The sequence below is a fragment of the Pteropus medius genome, unplaced genomic scaffold (genome assembly GCF_902729225.1).
Source record: "Pteropus medius unplaced genomic scaffold, Ma_sr-lr_union100, whole genome shotgun sequence".
Lineage (NCBI taxonomy): Eukaryota > Metazoa > Chordata > Mammalia > Chiroptera > Pteropodidae > Pteropus > Pteropus medius.
Window position 1 is genome coordinate 44,132,754 of NW_024340849.1, and position 21,171 is coordinate 44,153,924.

General features: G+C 33.6%; 2 non-coding genes across 2 annotated transcripts; both read right to left on the bottom strand.

The window, feature by feature from the left end:
• Positions 1-5,863: 5,863 nt before the first annotated feature.
• Positions 5,864-5,982, bottom strand: LOC120590291 (5S ribosomal RNA). The gene has a single exon (XR_005649667.1). It is a non-coding gene; the product is annotated as a 5S ribosomal RNA (ribosomal RNA).
• Positions 5,983-19,929: 13,947 nt separating this feature from the next.
• Positions 19,930-20,003, bottom strand: LOC120591494 (small nucleolar RNA SNORD30). Its single transcript, XR_005649902.1, has one exon. It is a non-coding gene; the product is annotated as a small nucleolar RNA SNORD30 (small nucleolar RNA).
• Between the last annotated feature and the right edge of the window lie 1,168 nt (positions 20,004-21,171).

The window sequence follows — 21,171 nt, forward strand, 5'->3', positions numbered from 1 at the left end:
AACCTCAGGCTCTTTTTAAACCATCCCTTACCTCCCTGATCTCATATCCAGCCACTCTCCTCTGTGATACTTTGTATTTTTGTCAAAACGAATGCCCGTGATCTCCCAAATGTGTCATGTTGATACTATTCCAGGGCCTTGTCTTTCTGCTGCAATGCTCTCACTACTTCTCTGCTCCCCATGTCAGGTGACTTATTTCTACACATGCTTCACGACTCAATTCGGGTGTCTTCTCCACCAAAAGTCTTTCTTGGTGCCCCTGTCTAGATTGCTCTTGTCGAGTATCTGAAATATAGCAAAACCTTAAAATGTTTTTGAAAGTTTAATGATCTGCTTTAATAGTTTTCTCTTTTAACAATTAAGTTTACCCTCATTTGAAATGCCTGAATTTTTCCATACCTTAAGTTTATCTGTACTTCACTTTCTGTTCTTTGAATCTTTATCCCTGCTTTAATGTGTCACTTACAATTCTGTCTTAAACAGTTCTTATGAAACGTTTTCCAAAGAAAAATGTTAAAGAGAAGCAGATGGAGGTATGGGGTCAATAGACAGTTAAAAATTGAAAACTAGATGGGAGGGAGGCACAATTTATTATGGAATATATGGCCCTCCAGGTACTTTCCCAGTGTGATATTAACAGAGCTTCTTCAGTTATTATTCCTTAAATTTTAAAAATTGTGGAAAGCTTCTAGCTTTCTTGAACATAGTTTTCAAAGAGGTACTATATTAGTATTACTATGAATGTACATTTAAGTATGAGTATGAATATTAATAAAGGTATAGGCTAAGCTGCTGCAATAAAAATCTCAAGCAAAAAACAAAAAACAAAAAACCACTGGTTCCAACAAGGTAGAAATTTATTTCTCACATAATAGCTGTACCCAATAGACCAAGTAGGCTGGATGTGTCTACACCAGAGACCCAACTTTCTTCTATCCTATTGTTCTGCCATGCTCTAGAATTAATTCTGTCCAATATGGCAGCCACCACCCACATGTTTGTATTGAGCTCTTAAAATATGGCTAGTCCAAACTAGGTTGTGTTGCAAGTATATATTATACATACACACCAGTTTTCAAAGACTTTGTATTTAAAAAGTTCAAAATATATTAGTAGTAACTTTATATTGATCACGTATTAAAATAATATTTTGGATATATTGGCTCTTTCAAAGTGCTTTTTGTTCCTCGGGATGATTTCTTGAGTCATGTTTGAAAACTGTTATCATACAGCCTCTTGGGAAACAGAATCTTCAGCAGAGTTCAATCTCTTTCTGTGTCTTTAGTATTAAAATCTGTGGAGAAGGAAAAAGTGGGAAAAAGTCAGTTTTGTCCAGCAACACCCTCCTGCCAGAGGCTCTTGTTTCCTGGGTGGAGAAAAGGCCAAATGAGTGTCTGTAAGCAATCTGGTTCACAGATATGAGGACCAGGGGCAGTCACACAAAGCTTTTTCATTAGCTATTTGGGTGTCATTACCACTTTATCTAATAGATGCTAATTATAATTGAAACTATAGGACTTTTCCTCATTTACTGTGGTTGCCTTAACTTTCCGTCAGGTATGAAACAAATAGCGGTAAAAAAGTTAAGTTGTTGTATTATTTATTTAATACTGAATTATTCATTTTTTCATTTCTTCTTGACTATGAATTTCATATTAAGCAATGCATAAAACTGGTATGCACATACAATTGAGACTTTATCGTCAAACTGGTATGCATTTTGCAAGAGTTTTTTCTCTGTAAAGAAATGCTTCCGGAAATATTGGCTTTTGATCTATCAAATTAGAGTTAAGTCCTTTTTCAAGTGGGTAGGTAACACTGGTATGAACCAAATTGAGTTCAGGGTTACTATTTAACACTGTGGATCAAAAGTAGATTCTATGTTTATTATTTACTTTTATAAAATAACCACAAGAAGAAAACAACAACAAAAATAATAGCACTAATAAAATTTGGTAGATGGAGGAGAGACTTAGAACTAGTGAAAAATAAGCCACTTCTTCACCTTTTAATGGGGAATTCAATAGACACTGTTTAACTGTTGATAAATCAAAAAATAGAAGTATAAATATGCTATAAGATATAAAAGTGTTAAACCATCAGAAGAACTAAAAAGATCAATAATGAAAATATTTATTGTGGAAGTGGGTTTGGTGAGATGGAGAACTTCAGAAATTTGCTTTTTATTTTCTACCCTTCTTTACTATTTGAAAAAAAAATTCTGTATGAAATATGAATTAAGAAATAGTTTTTTTATAGAGTAGCATACATAAATGAGGAATATATTATCTTCAAAATCAAAAGAAGCCCATTAGGCATTATGCCTCTCTTTTATTGCAGAAGGGGGCAAATGCAACAACTTATCCTATACCTTAGAAGGATATCTTGACATCCACCACATCATTGGACCCTTAAAAATTTCAGTGAAGTAGAAAGCCCCTGAATTTTGGCCAGACTTATTTCCTAAACTCGGACAAACAAATGTATTAACAATAAGTCTAGAGTAGCTACTACTTCCTCACTAAATCCAATAGTATAATGTCATTAACATAATAGAGTAGTGTGATGTCTTTTAGAAGGATAAGGCAATCAAGATCCCTGCAAACTAAATGATGACAAAGGACTAGAGAGTTGATATACCCCTGAGGTAAGACAATTAAGGTATATTTCTACCCTTGCTAGCCAGAAGCATATTTCTCTGATGGTATTTACTAAAGGTGTAGACAAAAAAAATATGTCAGATAAATAACTAAATACCAGATACCAAGGGATGTGTTAATTTGCTCAAGCAATGAAACCACAATTGTCAGAGCAGCTGCAATTGGAGTCACCACCTGGTTAACCCATTGTTATTCTCCCACATCCAACTGTTTCTTGCACAAGCCAAACAGATGAGTTGAATGGAAATGTGGTAAGAATCACTACCCCTGCATCCTTCAAGTACTCGATGGTGGCATTAATCTGTGCAGTCCTTCCAGGAATGTTGCTTTTGGTTTACTATTCTCCTAGGTAGAGGCAGTTCTAGAGGCTTCCATTTGGCCTCTCACCATTATGGCCCTCACTTCACAGTTCAAGGAACCAATGTGGGGATTCTGCCAGTCGCTGAGAACGTCTATTGCAGTTACACATTCTAGAACTAGGGAAATAATCACAGGGTATGTGCTTGGTATGTCTCACATTTTAATTATCCATTCATTCATTGATGGACACTTAGGTTGGCTATTGTAAACAATGCTGCAATGAACATGGGTGTGAATATATCTCTTCAAGATAGTGCTTTTATTTCCTTTAGATAGATACCCAGAAGTCACTGTAATTTCTAACCTACAGAGAAGAGCAATCACAGAGCTATTCAAGGATGCTGGGCTCCTCTCACAAATTTATTTCTCACATTTGAGATAAAAGATATGTGTTCTGGATCCTCTTAGAGTGGGTGAGTAGGTTTCAAATGATAAATCCACTTTAGCATTCCAATCTTTTTAAGTCTTTGGATTTTTTCCACTATAATATACCGAGGCGGTCCTGGCATTTCAACATCACTTAGAGTAGACCACGTTTCAGTTCACGTTTCAGAAAACCAACCAACCAGTGTCCTTTCTAACCCCACAAGCTGCAACATTAAGTACAGATTCTCTGCTTGGTCCCTATCAATAAATTTGGTCTGATCCAACTTTATGCTTCTTCCATCATTTTCCCGAATACTTAATATTTATTCCTACAACCATTCCCTGGTTTTCTGTCTGTATAGATTTTACAGTGTGGTACACTTCACCTTTTGGAGTCTGCTGAGACTTGAATCTAGTTATAGTTCTAGAAGCAAAAAGGAGTGGTGGGAGTGGGACCTGAGGAAGATTAGCTGTGTCTTGCAAGGCTGCTACCTCAGGGGAGGCTGTTAGTTTCCTCAGGCAAAGTAGGGTTAATCTCTTCAGATGTGGATGGAATAGCTGTTTCTACTGGGAAAACAAAAACAAAAACATCAGAATTTAGGGGGCTCAGCATCCCAAGTTTCATCAGGATTGTTCCATATGTTCCCATTCTAATTTTCAAGAATCCATTCCTTCCCAGTCAATGCCCACTCTCCAAGTTTGGGGATTCAATTTGTGTTGTAATTCAGCCACTCACAGAATTAGAGGCTGGATTTGTTTTTCAGCAATTTCAGCTCTGCAGCTACAAGAAGTAAGAGTTTCTTTCAGAGCAGAGACTTTGGGTCATTTATGTGACCCTTGACTGGGAATTCAAATCCCTGATCTCATCCTTTCTTTTCCCCACTTTGTTCAGTGCAATTGGAGCAACCAGCCAATCTCATTATAATTGTTAGTTTGATAAAAATGTTTTAAGGTATCAAATAAATGGTCATCTGCAATTAGGAGTATTAAATGGTGATACTTTGTGTATCTCTATTATCATATCATGTCACAGACTATCAGTGAGCTCTTTACTACTGGAGATAGAGTTATTAGTGACTTGAAATTTAATCAGATTAGAGAATCAATTTCAGAAACTCCAGAACAAATTCTTAAACTTGTTCAGAAGCAGATCCAATAGAATATATAATGACTTCATTTTGTGATAGCCTGCTGAAATGTGAAAGGGTTAAAGGATAATTAAAACCTGAAACTGGACAAAGGAAGTCTATACCTTAGGCCTAGTTTCTGGAACCCCTAACCACATTCTGTTAATCATGAAACTTGTAACAATGAGCTCATACGCTAACTGCCAATTTTAGCCTGTGTAACCCTGCTTGCTTGCGTGGCATGAAAAATAATCAATTTTATATAAGCTGAAAATTACTGTTTGGCCATCGCCCATGGGAACACTGGCTATTGTCCATGGGAACATAGGCAATCACCCATAGGAACATAACATTCTAACAACAAGCTTTCTGCTTCTGTACTCCCCGCTTGCACACCTGACCAGTGGGTTGACATGTAGTGAATAGGAGAAAGATGGATCTTTGTGTTTAAGACAGAATGAGGAATAGAATTTAGGGCTTAAAAACCTTGTATCTTGGCATTTTGGGGCTGCTCCTTTGGAAGGACAGCCGCCGGCTAATAAATTGCCTCTATAATCAAAGCACTCAGGTTGAGTCTGGTTATTCCGGTCACAACAATTTCTTTCAGATATATACGTAGAAGCCACTGTAATTTATATAAAGAGGAGAGAGAGAGAGGCAGAGAGACAGAGACAGAGAGACAGATAGACACAGGCACAGAGAGATAGAGAATAAATTCATATGCAAATCCAAAGATCACCTATATTCTGGCTTCTAGCATCATAGATAACGTTCGCATGACTTTTTGAAATTGAAATATACATATATATACACATATATACATGTCCATTTATATATATATTCAAAGTAGAAAATATTTTGTGTATAGACTTTTCCAATCAATGTAATGTTTCTGACATCTAACCATGTTATTAAATATGTTTTTCATTTTCATTATTTAGTTTATCATTATGTGAATGTTCCATAATTTATTTATTCATTCTGTTAATAGTCAATAAAGTTTTCAATTTGAGACTATTATAAATAATATTGCTATGTATGTTCCTTTTTACATATTGTATATTTTTTTGCATTTCTACATATATATATTTCTATGCAGTATATACTTAGTAGTAAATTAGCAGGACATAATGAAGGTAAATTTCCAATTTTCATAAAAACTGCTAAACAGATATCCAAAGTTATACTACTTTACACTATTTCTAGTAATTAATGAGAGTTCCAATTACTTCACATTCTTGTTAACATTTTCTCCTGTTTTTTACTCCTAATTTTTTAAAATTAGCCTTTTTGATGTATGCATGTATAAATGTATAGCATATTATAGTTTTGTTTGTTTATTTGTTTTTATGCCTACAACACCTGGTCTTCCTAGGTGGTCTCCCATCCAAGTACTAACCAGGCCCAACCCTGCTTAGCTTCCAAGATCAGATGAGACCGGGAATGTTCAGGGTGGCATGGCCATAAACATGTATTATAGTTTTAATTTGTGTTTTCCTTTTTTACTAATGGTATTCAATATTTTCGTATGTCTATAGGCCATTTAAGTAGCCTTTCTTGTGGGTGATTATTCAAGTACCCTTCTCCATTTTTATTTTGGGCTTTTTTTATTATTGCTGATTTGTGGGAGTTTATATATACTTTTTTTCATATTTTAAACTCACATTCATTGTTACACACATATAAATTCCTACTTTCTGGCTTTTTAAAAACTTGCAATGATGTATTTTGATTTTAAAAAGTTCTTAATTTAAATGCAGTGCCATTTATCTAAATTTCCTTTCTAAGTTTTATTGTATATTGAAGAAGCCTTTCCCTATGCCGTATTATAAATTTGTATTATATTTTCCTTTAAATCTATAATTCATTTTGTATTGATTTTTTTAATTTAAGTTTATTGGGGTAACATTGGTTAATATAATTACATAATTTTCAGGTATACATTATAATTTGACATCTGTATATTCTATTGTGTGTTTACCACCCAAAGTCCAGTTTCCTTTAGCTACCATATATTTGATCCCCTTTACCCACTTCACCCTCTCCCTATCCCCCTATCTTTGACCACCTTAACCTTGTCTACCTCCCCCCTCATCCCCACTCCCCACCCTCTGGTAACCACTAGTCTATAGTCTATGTCCATGAGTCTCTATTTGTTTGTCTTGTTCATTTGTTGCTTTTAGGTTTATATTCCACATAAAAGTGATATCATGTGATTTTCAACTTTTTCTGTCTGGCTGATTTCGCTTAGCATGATTATCTTGAGGTCCATCCATGTTGTTGCAAATGGCAGTATTTCATCTCTTCTTATGGCTGAGTAATATTCCATTGTATATTGGAATGTCCTATGATAGATGACTGGCCACAGCTTCTTTAGCCAATCATCTATCATAAGACACTTTGGTTGCTTCCATATCCTGGCCACTGTGAATAATGCTGCTATAAACATCGGTGTGCAAATATCTTTTTGGATATGGGTTTTCAAGTCTCTGGGGTAAATATCCAACAATGGGATTGCTGGATCATATGGTAGATCAATTCTTAGTTTTTTGAGGAACCTCCATACTGTTTCCTATAGCGGCTGTACCAATTTGCAGTCCCACCAGCAGTGTATGAGGGTTCCTTTTTCTCCACATCCTCTCCAACATTTGTTATTATTTGTTCTATTGATTATAACTATTCTAACAGGTATGATATGGTATTTCATTGTGGTTTTGCTTTCGTTTCCCTCATAGCTAGTGATGTTGAGCATCTTTGCATATACTTGTGGACATTTGTATGTCCTCTAGGGAGAAGTGTCTGTTCAGGTCCTCTGCCCATTTATTAATTGAATCGTTTGTTTATTTGTTGTTATTGAGTTGTATGAGTTCTTTGTATATTTTGGCTATTAGGCCCTTATCGGAGGTGTTGCTTTCAAATATATTTTCCCATTTAGATGATTGTCTCTTTACCGTGTCGATGATTTCTTTTGCTGAGCAGAAGCTTTTTAGTTTGATGTAGTCCCATTCATTTATTTTAGCTTTTACTTCCCTTGCCTTTGAGGTCAAATTCATAAAATCCTCTTTAAGTCTAAGGTCCCTGAGTTTAGTTATTATCTTTTCTTCTATGCATTTTATTGTTTCAGGTCTTATATTAAGGTCTTTAATTCATTTTGAGTTAATTTTGGTGTATGGTGATAGACAACAGTCTAGTTTCATTTTTTCGCAGATGGCTTTCCAGTTTTCCCAGCACCATTTATTGAAGAGGCTTTCCTTTCTCTACTGTATATTTTCGGCTTTTTTGAAGAAAATTATTTGCCCATATAAACATAAGTTTATTTCTGGACTCTTGATTCTATTCCACTGGTCTATGTGTCTGTTTTGCTGTCAATACCATGCTGTTTTGATTACTGTCACTTTGTAGTATAATTTGAAGTCAGGCAGAGTGATGCCTCCAGCCTCATTCTTTTTTCTCAGGATGTCTTTGGAAATTCGGGGTCTTTTGTGCTTCCATACAAATCTGATGATTTTTTTGTTCTTTTTTTTTTTTAAAGCTAATGGGAGTTTGATGGGGATTGCATTAAATCTATATAATACTTTAGGTAATATGGTCATTTTAACTATGTTGATTCTTCCAATCCACGAACACAGAATCTCTTTCCATTTCTTTGTATTTTCTTTGATTTCTTTTAATAGGGTCTTGTAGTTTTCATTATATAGGTTCTTCACATGTTTCGTTAAATTTATTCCTAGGTATTTTATTCTTTTTGTTGCAAATGCAAAAGGAATTATTTTTTCTACTTATTTTTCTGACACTTCATTATTAGAGTATAGGAACACTATGGATTTCTGAATGTTGATTTTGTATCCAGAAACTTTACTGTATTTGCTTATTGTTTCTAGTAGTGATTTTGTCGAGTATTTAGAGTTTTCTATACAGAGAATCATGTCATCCACAAATAGTGACAGTTTGACTTTTTCGTTTCCTATTTAAATACCTTTTATACCTTTCTCTTGTCTGATTACACTCACTAGGACCTCCAATATTATATTGAATAACAGTGGCAATAGTGGACAGTCTTGTCTTGTTCCTGATCTTAGAGGGAAGGTTTTTAGTTTTTCACCATTAAGAGTAATGTTGGCTGAAGTTTTGTCTTATATGGCCTTCATTATGTTAAGATACTTTCCTTCTATACCGATTTTGTGAAGTGTTTTGATCATAAATGGATGCTGTATCTTGTCGAAGGCTTTTTCTGCATCTATTGATATGATTATATGATTCTTATTTTTTAATTTGTTTATGTGGTACATCACATTAATTGATTTGCATATGTTGAACCATCCCTGTGCTTCAGGGATGAAGCACACTTGATCATGGTGTATAATCTTTTTAATATGTTGCTGTATTTGGTTCACTAGTATCTTATTTAGGATTTTTTGCATCTGTGTTCATGAGAGAGATTGGTCTGTAGTTTTCTTTTTTTGTGTGCTATCCTTACCAGATTTTGGTATCAGAGTAATATTGGCCTCATAAAATGAGTTGGGAAGTAGTGCCTCCTCTTCGATTTTTTGGAAGAGTTTGAGGAGAATAGGTATTAAATTTTCTTTGAATTTTTTGGTAGAATTCACTGGTGAAGCCATCTGATCCTGGACTTTTTCTTTTTGGTAAGTTTTTGATGATTCTTTCAGTTTTCATACTGCTGATCAGTCTATTTAGATTTTCCAGTTCTTCTTGGTTCAGTCTAGGAAGATTGTATTTTTCGAAGTACTGATCCATTTCTTCTAGGTTATTAAATTTGGTGTTATATACTTTTTCATAGTACTCTTGTATGATCTTTTGTATTTCTGCAATGTCAGTTGTAATTTCCTCTTTCATCCCTGATTTTGTTTATTTGTATCCTTTCTCTTTTTTCCTCAGTGAGTCTATCCAGGGGTTTGTCAATTTTATTAATCTTCTCAAAGAACCAGCTCCTTGTTGTATTTATTTTTTCTATTTGTTGTTGTTGTTGTCTTCAATCGCATTTATTTCTGCTCTAATTTTGATTATTTCTTTCCTTCTGCTGACTTTAGTCTTCATTTGTTCTTCCTTTTCTAGTTTTTTAAGATGAAGCATTAGGTTGTTTATTTGGTCTCATTCTTGTTTTTAGAGATATGCCTGTAATGATATGAACTTTCCTCTTATGATTGCTTTTACAATGTCCCAAAAGTTTTGATATGTTGTACTATCATTATCATTTGTTTCCATGTATCTCTTAATCTCTCTTTTTATTTCTTCTCTAACCCAGTTATTCTTCAGTAGCATGTTGTTTAATCTACATGTATCTGTGGTTCTTCCTGATTTCTTTTTGCAGTTGACCTCTAGTTTCAAAGCATTATGATCAGAGAATATGGTTGGTATGATTTCAACCCTCTTATATTTGCTGAGGCTATCTCTGTGTCCCAGTATGTGGTTGATTCTTGAGAATGTTTCATGTGCACTAGAGAAGAATGTATTAGCAACTGTTTTGGGATGGAAGTCTCTGTAAATGTCAATTATGTCCAGTTGGTCTAATGTGTCATTTAAGGATGTTATTTCCTTATTGATTTTCTGTTTGGATGATCTGTCCATATCTGACAGTGGTGTATTTATGTTCCTTACTATGATAGTGTTTTGGTCTGTTTCTCCCTTTAGTTCCGTTAGTAATTGCTTTACATATTTTGGGGTTCCCTGATTGGGAGCATAGATATCAACAAGTGTTATGTCTTCTTCGTGCATGATTCCCTTTATCATTATGAAGTGTCCCTCGGTATTTTTCTTTACCTTTTTTATTTTGAAGTCTGTTTCATCTGATATTAGTACCATGACTCCCGTTTTTCTCTGAATGCCACTTGCTTGAAATATTCCATCTTTTCACTTTGAGTCTGTATTTGTCTTTGGAGCTGAGATGTGTCTCCTGGAGGCAGCATATGGTTGGGTTTTGTTTTTTGATCTATTCTGTAACTTTGTGCCTTTTTATTGGTGAGTTCAGTCCATTTACATTTAGGATGATTATTGAAAAATGAGGTCTTCTAATAGCCATTTTATCTTTTGCTTTCTGGTATCTCATTGTTTCCATTGCTTCCTTGTCCTTGTGTTTCTGTTTTCCTTATTTTGATTGGCTTTTGTGGGTTTTCTCTCTGGTCCTTCTTGTTTTATGTTATATACTTCAGTTCTGAATCTTTGGTGTGTGGTTACCATTACAAATATGAAAAGGACAGTTATACATATACAGTCATCCATTTTCTTCTGCACGTGCCTTATCTCCATTCCCCTTTGTGAATCTGGATCTTTGAATCCTCCCCTCTTCAGTCATTGTTGTCTCTATTTGTTCCTATGTATGCTGAACATTCATTACTATCTTGCTATAGCAATTCTCTTCTTATTATTTAAGCTTATAATACTCTGTTCTTAGTAAGGATTGCACTCCTCTGCTTCTAATTGCCTGATAGTTACTTTACTCTTAATTATTATTCTTTTTTTTCTGTCGTTTTGTTTTAAGTGAGCTGACCCCTTTCAGTATTTCCTATAGTGCAGGCCTTGTAGTAGAGAATTCTCTCAATTTTTGTATGTCTCAAAAGGTCTTAATTTCTCCTTCATACCTAAAGGAGAGCTTAGCTGGATACATTATTCTAGGCTGGTAGTTCCTTTCACTTAATAGTTTAAATATTTGATTCTATTCCTTTCTGGTTTGTAAGATCTGCACTGAGAAGTCCGAGGATAATCTAATGGGTTTTCCTTTATAAGTTACCATTTTCTTCTTCCTGGCTGCCCTGAGAATTCTGTCTTTGTCGTTGATTTTTGATAATTTTAATACAATGTGTTTTGGTGAAGGTCTTTTTGGATTGAGGTAATTGGATGTTCTGCTGACTTCTTGAATTCCAAGCTCCAGCTCGTTCCTTAGATTTGGGAAATTATCATCCACTATTCATCTGAAAATGCTTTCTACTCCTTTTCCTCACCTTCGATAATGCCCATTATTTTTATGTTTCCTCTCCTGATAGTACCAGCTAGTTCTTGTATTTCTCTTTCATTGTTTTTTATTCTTCGATTTCTCTCTTCTTCTTTCTGATTTATTTCTAGATTTCTGTCTTCGATATCACTGATCTTTTCCTCCATTTGGTTAACTCTATTTCCCAAGCTTGCTATTTCATTTTTCAACTCTTGCAGTGTGTTTTTTATCTCCAGAATTTCTATTTGGTTCTTTTTGAGGGTTTCAATCTCCTTGTTCTGCTCATCTAGTGGTTTTTTCAATTCCTGAAATTGTTAATATGACTCGTTTCGGAACTCACTGAGTTTTTTCAGAAGTACCATCCCGAATTCTCTGTCATTTAAATTGCATATTTCTATGTCTGTAAGCTTATTTTCTGCAGATATTTCTCTTCTTTCTGAGCCGCTTTGTCACTTTGGTTGTTCACGGTATTTAATGGAGTATTTTCCTGCCTGGGCATTAATGGAAGTGTATTCTGCTTTTTATCCAGATAGAAGATTTATTATATAAAGATCTCTCTTTAGCCTGCTGTAAAGAAGTGCTTTTCTTTTGGTTTCCAGTAGGTGGCATCTAAGCCTCTTGGATCTCTGCTTTATATAAAGCCTTAAAATGCCTTTTTAAAAAATTTTCTTGCAGATATTTAATCACGCTCACTACCCTCAGTTTCAGTCCCTGTCAGTGTCAGCGAGAGTTTCAGCAGTGTTTGCTAAGATTCCCCTGGGGCTCCGCAGTGATTGGTCTCAGAGGGTATGGGGGAAGAGGCCCTCTGGGTTGTGGATTATGAGCTGCAGCTCAGCCTCGATTTTGCAACTGGGGCCAGTAAAAATCAACTGTTGTTTCTCTGCATTCTTGTCCTGCTTCTCTGTCTTCTGCCCTAATGACTGGGTCCTTCCACCCAACACAAGTTGCTCACAGTGGTCCTAGGCAGGGCCATTCAGGGAAGTGACCGCACCTTCACCCCTCCTTCTCCTCCTGTAAGGAGCTCCAGCAGCTGCGAGAGGCAGCCTCTTTATTTCTCCTAGTCCACTGCCCGACACCTGGGGTTCCAACATGTGGTTGCTTTTATGAGCAGATCCCATGCTCGGACGTGCTGGTGTGCAGTCTGGGTGTTTTTTGTTGAGTTTTAGATAGTCAGCTTATTGTTGTTTCAAGGGGAGAGATCTGGGGAGGTCTCTCACTCCTCCATGTTTCCTTTCTCATATTGATTTTTGTGCATGGGGTCAAGATTCATTTTATGTATTTGGATATCCAATTGTCCCCATACCTTTCATAGAACAAATTATTCTTTTCACACTGCTCAGCTGTGTGACCTTTGTCATAAATCAATCATCTATAGTAGTGTAGGGATGATGATTCTCTGCTCTATTCGTTTGGTATATTTGGCTCTCCTTGCAGAAAAACAACACTCTCTTAATTACTGCCACTTTATAATTTATCTTCTTATCCACTAGAGTAAGTCCTCCTGTTTTTGTTTCTTCAACTTTTTCTTCAATATTCCTGGTCCTTTGCATTACCAAATAAAATTTAGAATTGGCTTGCAAATTTTTATGCAAAAGATATCTTCTGGTGTTTTTTATTAGGCTATTGAATCTATAGATAATTTGGAGAAAAATGACTTCCTTAACTTTAATCCATGAATGTAAATTCTAAGCCTTAAATCTACTAGTGCAAGTCTTTAATCCATTAATACCTTACAGCTTTCTATTTATTTGGGTCTTAATAACTTTTTAAAGTTTTTGATTAAATGGTCTGTACATTTTTCATTTGACTTATATCTAAAAATCTGATATATTTGATGTTATTTTCAGTTAAGTCATTTAAAATTACATCTTTTAAATTTTATTTATTTATTTGTTTGCTTATTTGTTGCCTTACTGTACTTGCTGGGAAACATTACAATGTTAAGTTTAAGTGGTAAGAGTAGTAAGATGGGAAAACTTGTCTGACTTTCAATCTCATAGAGAAAGCTTTTAACCATAAAGTATAATGTTTACTATGGGGTTTTGGTACTTTAATATATTAATAAAGTTCCTATCTATTACTAGTATGCAAAAAAGTATTGACTTTGGAGAGTGGATTTTATCAAATGCATTATTTTTATCTTTTCCTATGACCATATATGTTTTTCCTTCTATTATAATAATAAAATAAATTGTAATCACTACTTCTCAAATGTTAAAATAATCTATATCCTTGGAATAAACTCATTTTTTGTGATGAATTATCATTTTTATATAACTTGAATTTTATTTACTAATTTTTTGTTTATAATTTTGTAACTATGTTTATAAAAGATACTGACTGTACAAATTCTTCAATATTATTTAAAATTCCCCATAATAGCAACAATATAATTTCATGCCTCTTACCCATAAAGTGTTGTTTGTACAAATGAAAATGTTCTTATTCAATATGAACTAAATTTTGTCCTCTCAAATTTCATAGGTTAAAAGGCTAAGCCCCAGTGTGACTATATTTGGAAATAGTATTTCTAGAAGATAATTAAGGATAAATGAAGTCATAAGAATAAAGTTCTAATCCAATTGGACTGGTAGCCTTATAAGAAGAGGAAGTAGTCTCTATCATCTATCTATCTATCTATCTATCTATCTATCTATCTATCTATCTATCTATCATCTATCTATCATATCTATCTGTAAACTATCTATCATCTATCTATCATTATCTCTAGCTCTATCTCTATCTCTCCCTAAGCAAACACCGATAAAAGGCCATATGAGGACATAATGAAAGGCAGCCATCTATAAGCCAGAAAGAGAGCTTTCACCAGAAAGTGAATTTTCTGATACCTTGATTATAAATATCTAGCCTTGAGAACTATGAGAAAATATTTTTTATTGAAGCTATACAGTCTGTAGTGTTTTGTTATAACAACCTGAGACTATATCACCTATATCTCAAAAAGAGAGATATAAAACCCCACCAATTACGTGTCCATCTCTAGGTGTTTTTAATTGCTTTCCCAGCTCATTTAGAACTACACCTTAATATTTTATAGTATGAAGACTACATTATAACATTAACCATGAAAATTCTTTATACCAAGTAATACAGAAAAGAAGATGATAAAAATATATTTAAAATATGAAAATTCATATATAACAAGCAAGGAAAAAATATGCCTAGTTGCTACAATTTTTATTTCTATTACTGGTTATAAGGCTGTAATTGATATTTATAACTTCATATTTCTATTTTCAATCCCATGGTTCCTGAACCTTCAACTAGCACCTGAGCTAATTGGGAATTTTTACTCGATGGAGTAATCTGAAGTTTTATTTCTGAAGGGCCTGAATTCTTAATGGTTCTGTTTTTGCTGAGACATAGTAGTTTTCTGCTAACTTTTATTAATGAACAGGAAAATAGTAAAAGCTACATCAAGAAAACCTTCTCACTTCCAGATATTATTTTCTGATGCTATTTCATAATAGAAACCAACTTTCCAGTTTCTTTATAATCAGAATCAATTTCCCCAACTAGTCTTTGTTATTTCTGGGATATGAAGACCTTGAAATGGCCAGATGGCAGTCTCTATTTCCAATCTAATATATCTTTTATTGTGTCTGCTGGTGGAAACCTTCCTTCTTCAGGAATTGAGACCTTTAAATCAGCAGAAGCCAAATATGTAAGAATTAAAAGCAAAAATTCTGAGAGTGGGTTATTAAGTTTAGTAGTGAGAAAAGCCAGTTCCACATCCATTTCTTCATTTTCAGACCCTTACATTATGGCAATTAGAGAAATGACACTATATATTGGGTGCTGCCTCAAAACAGATTCTGTATGATAATGTTCAGTTCTCAGAGTGTTGTTTCTTCACTGCAACTTATTGAATCTTCAGAAAGCTATCCAATAGATCTCTCAGACTAGATCCTTCTTAGTAACAGGTATATGCTAAGACCAGTGAATTCAATTACTGCACTTCTCTTGCTGTAAATTGCTTTTCTTGATTAGAAGCAACTGTGTGGGATTGTGTGGGATACTTTGAAAATGAATAAAGTGTTCCTTGTTTCCATTAGAAATACTTTGGGCAGAAATATTGTGGGCAATGAGGTCAGTAGACTTGAGGGGGTAACTGCTATTTTAAAAACGAAGACACCCACTCAAGACTTGAAGGAACATAAAAAAATCTAGGTAATGTAACATCAATAAAGGACTACAATAATTTCCAGTAACAAACCCTAAAGACATAGAGATATCTGACTTAGCTAATAAAGAATTCAAATTAGCTGTTTTAAGGAAGCTCAGTGAGCTACAAGAAAACACAGAAAGACAATTTGATGAAACTAAGAAGACAATACACAAACAAAATTAAAAGTTTAACAGAGAGATAGAAATAACAATAATAAAAAAACAACTAAACAGAAGTTGTGGAGCTGAAGAACGCAATGAATGAAAGAAAAAATGCAATAGACAGAATCAATATTAAAATGGATCAAGCAGAAGAAAGAATCTGTGAAGTTGAAGACAAGACCTTTGAAATTACTCAAAGGAAAATAAAGAAAAATAAATTTTAAAAAATGAAGAAAGCATATATGAAGTATGAGATGCAATCAAGAGTAGCAATCTGAAAATTATTGGAGTCCCAGTAGGAGAAGACAGAGAAAACAAGGAGAAAGCTTATTTAAAGAAATGATAGCTGAGAATTTCTAAAATCCAAGAAGAGATTCAGCCATTCTTGTTGATGAAGCTAATAATCTCCAAATAATTCAACTCAAAAAGATCTTCTCCAAGGCATATTACAATAAACTGTCAAAAATCAAAACAAAGAGGGAATCTTAAAAGCAGCAAAAGAAGCTTATCATGTACAAAGGAACCCCCCATAAATCTACCAGCAGAAACCTTACAGGCCAGGATAGAGTAGGATGATATAATCAAAGTACTGAAAGAAAAATAAAACCTTGCCACCATGAATACTTTATCAAGCAAATTTGTCTTTCATAAATGGAGAGAAAAGACATTTCCAGATAAACAAAAGCTACAGAAGCCCATCACTACTAGACTTACCTTATGAAAAATGCTGAAAGGGATTTTTCAAGCAGAAATGAAAAGATGCTAATTAGTAACATGAAAACATATGAAAATATACCACAAACTGGTAAAGCTAAGCATATAGTCAAATTATAATGCTTTAATACTGTAATATGATGGTGTATTAACCACTTGACTCTAGTAAAAAGAAAAGGTTAAAAGACAAAACTATCAAAATAACTATGGCTATAGTAATTTGTTAAAAATATACAATACAAAAAGAGGTGAACTGTCACATCAAAAACAAAATATGTGGGGTGGAGTAAAAGGGTAGTTTTCATATGCTATTAAAGTTAAGTTGATATCAGTATAGAAGATACTATTATATCTATAAGATGTTTTATGTAAGCCTCATGGTACTAACAAAGCAAAAACCTACAATAGATACACAAAAGATAAAGAGAAGGGAATCAAAACATACCAATATGGAAAATCATCAGTTCACAAAGGAAGATAGTGAGAGAGGAGGAAAGGAACAAGTGAAATACATAACAGTGAGAAAACAATTAGTAAGATGACATTAGTAAGTCCTTAACTATTAATAATTACTCTAATCAAAAGGCATAGAGTGACTGATTAGATAAAAGAACAAGATCAATTATATGCTGACTACAAGAGAAAAATGTCAGGTTTAATGATACACATAATCTAAAAGTGAAGGTTTAAAAAAATATATTCCACGTAAGTGAAAACCAAAGAAATTAAGGATAGCTATAGTTATATTAGGCAAATGGACTTTAACTCAAAAGCTATAACAAAAGACAAAGAAGGTTATTATATAATGATAAAGGGGTCAATTGATCAAAAATATATAACAATTGCAAGTATGTATGCATCAAACATCAAAGTATATATATTAAACAAATATTAACAGATATGAAGAAAGAAATAGACAACAATACAATAGTAGGAGACTTCCATAATCCACTTTCAAAAATGCATAGGTCATCCAGACAGAATATTAACAAGAAAATGATGGATTTGAACTACATTGTAGATCAAAAAGATCTAACAAACATATACAGAACATTCTACCACGAGCAGAAAAACAATCATTTTCTCAAGTACACATAGAGCATTCTCAAGGATAGATCATATGTTACAACACAAAAATAGTCTTAGAAGACTGAATTATACCAAATAAACTTCCTTACCACAATGGTATGAAACTAGAAATCAATAACAAAAAGAAAACTAAAATTCAAAAATATATGGAAATTAACACATTCCTAATCAATCAATGGGTCAAAGAAGCAATCAAAGGAGAAATAAAAAAAATCTTGAAACAAATGAAAACAAAAATACAACACACCAAAACATATAAGATGCAATAAAAGAAGCACTAAGAGGGAAGTTTAGAGTGACAAATGCCTACATTAAGAAAAAAGAAAGATCTCAAATAAACAACCTAACTTTACACCTCAAGAAAGTATAAAAAAAGAATGAACTAAGTACAAAGTTAGCAGAGGGAAGCAAATAATAAAGATCAAAGCAGAAATAAATGAAATAGAGACCAGAAAAAATAATAGAAAAGATCAGTGAAATTAAAAGCTGATTATTTAAAAAGAAATAAAATTGACAAAACCTTTAAGCTAGACTAAGAAAAAAAGAGAGAAGACTCAAATAAATAACATCCGAAATGACAGAGAAGACATTAAAACTGATATCACAGAGATACAAAGGATCATAACAGACCATTAATAACAATGATACAACAACAAATTAAGTCGCCTAAGAGAAATGGACAAATTGGTAGAAACATACAATCTACCAAGACTGAGTCATGAAGAATCTGAAAAAATAAATAACAAGTAAGGAGATTGAATCCATAATAAAATAGTTTCCAATGAAGAAAGCCCAGGACCAGATAATTTCACTGGTGAATTCAACCAAAAATTAAAAAAAAAAAAATTAACATCAATCCTTCTTAAACTATTCCAAAAATTAAAAAGGAGGGACTCCTTTGTTCATTTTTCAAGGCCAGTATTAACTCAAAACTAAAGCCAGACAAAGACACTACAAGAAAAGATAACTACTGGCCAATATCCCTGATGAATATAGATGCAAAATTTCTCAACAAAAAATTAGTAAACCAAATTCAAGAGCACATTGAAAGGATCATATACCATGATCAAGTTGGATTTACCTCTGAAGTGCAACAATGGTTCGACATCCACAAATCAACCAATGTGCTACACCACAATAATAGAATGAAAGATAAAAATCATGTGATCATCTCAACAGGTGTAGAAAAAGTATTAGACAAAACTCGACATTCTTTCATGACAAAAATTTTCAAAAAATTTGATATAAAGAGAATATACCTCAACATAATAAAGGCCACATATGACAAGCCCACAGTAAATATTATACTCAATGGCAAAAGTTGTAAAGTTTTCCTCCAACATCAGGAACAAGACAAGGATGCTTACTCTTATCATTCTTATTCAATATAGCACTGGAAGTCCTAGCCCAAAGCAAGAAAAGGAAATAAAAGACATTCAAATCAGAAAGGAAGTTGTAAAATTTTCTCTCTTTGCAGATGATATAATCTTACATATAGAAAATACTAAAGATTTCACCCAAACTACCTGGTAGATTAAACTAATTCAGTAAAGTTGCAAGATACAAAATCAATATATAAAAATCAGCTGCATTTCTATACACTAACAACAAACTATCTGAAAAAGAAATACAGAAAATAATTTACAATCTCATCAAAAAACAATAAAATGCTTAGGAATAAATTTAAGTAAAGAGGTGAAAAACATGTACGCTGAAAATTAAGACTTTGATTAACAAAATAGGAGATACAAATAAATGCAAAGACACTTCATATTCATAAATCAAAAGCATTAATGTTGTTTAAATATCCATACTACACAAAGCAATATATAGATTTAATGCAATTCTATTAAAATTCTATTTTTCACAGAAACAGAAAAAAAGATTCTATAATTTATATGGAACCACAAAAGACTGAGTAGTCAAAGCAGTCTTGAACATGAAGAATAAAGATGGAGGCATCACGCTGCCTGATTTCAAAACTATAATAATTTTAAAAGTATGGTACTGGCATAAAAACAGGCACATAGACCAATGGAACATAATCTAGAACCCAGAAATAAACCCTTGCATATATGGTTAAATAATATTTGACAAGGGAGCTGAGAATGCTCAATGAAGAAAGGACAATCTCTTCAATAAATAGTATTAGGAAAATTGTATAACCACATGCAAAATAATAAAACTAAACCCCTATTTTATGCCACTTACATAACTTGACTCAAAATGGATTAAAAACTTAAGCATTAGACCTGAAAATGTAAAATTCCTAAAGAAAACATAAAAGAAAAAACTTCTTTTCTTCTTTTTTTCTCTAGAAAATCAGATTTCTGAGTCTCAACAGCAAGTCATCAATCAACCAAACAAGATTCCATGTAAGTCATCATAAATGAGCCTAAAAAGGCTTGTTTCTACCTAGCATGCTGTGTGTGCTAACACATATGGAAACCACTCACCTTTGAGTGGACAAGCAGGTAACTGGTAACAATACCTAGGGAAAGAAAGCTGTGGGTGATAAAAGTTCTTTACACAGGGTACTCTCCCCCCGCCCCCACTGTCTTCTCCAGTTTAAAAACTTCTTTACATGAGTATTGGCAGTGAATTTTTTGGATATAACACCAAAGGAAATGCAGCAAAAGCAAAAATTAATAAGTGAGACTATATTAAACCAAAAAACTTCTGCACAGAAACAGTAAACAAAATGAAAAGGCAACTTATGGAATGGAGAAAATATTTGCATATCATCTATATGATGAAAGGTTAATCCAAAATATATAAAGAAGTCATATAATTCAATAGGGGAAAAATCCAATAATCTGATTTAAAAACGGACAGAGAAACTGAATTGACATCCAAATGACCAGAAAGTACATGAAAAGATGCTCATCGCTAATCATCAGGTACATGCGAATCAAAACCACAGTGAGATATCACTTTATACCTTTTAGAATGGCTATTATAAAAAGATAAAATAACAAGTGGTGGCGAGGAAGTGGAGAAAAAGAAATCCTTGAGCTCTCTTCGTGGAATGTAAATTGGTGCAGCCACTATGGAAAACAGTATGGAGTTTCCTCAAAAAATTAAAAATAGAAATATCATAAGACCCAGCAGACTAACTTCTGGGTATATATCCAAAGGAAATGAAAGCAGGAGATTAAAGAGATATCTGCTCTCCTATTTCACTGTAGCATTATTCACCATAGCCAATACATGGAAACGACCTGAGTGCTCATCGACAGATGAATGAATAAAGAAAATATGGTAGGTATATGTACAAGCATAATAGCAAGACATAAAAAGAAAAGATCCTGTTATTTGTGATAACATGGATGGACTTTGAGAGCATTAGACTAAGTGAAACAAGTCAGACAAAGGAAGACAAAGGTTGCCAGAGGGGGGGGAGGGAGTGGGGGGGGAGTGGGGAAGGAGGAGGTAGACAAGGTCAAGGGGGTCAAATATGTGGTGACAGAAAGGAAATCTAACTGTGGGAGGTGAACACAGTGTAAATATATATATGCCTTATTGTTAAAGTGTACAGCTGGAACTTACTGGATTTCAT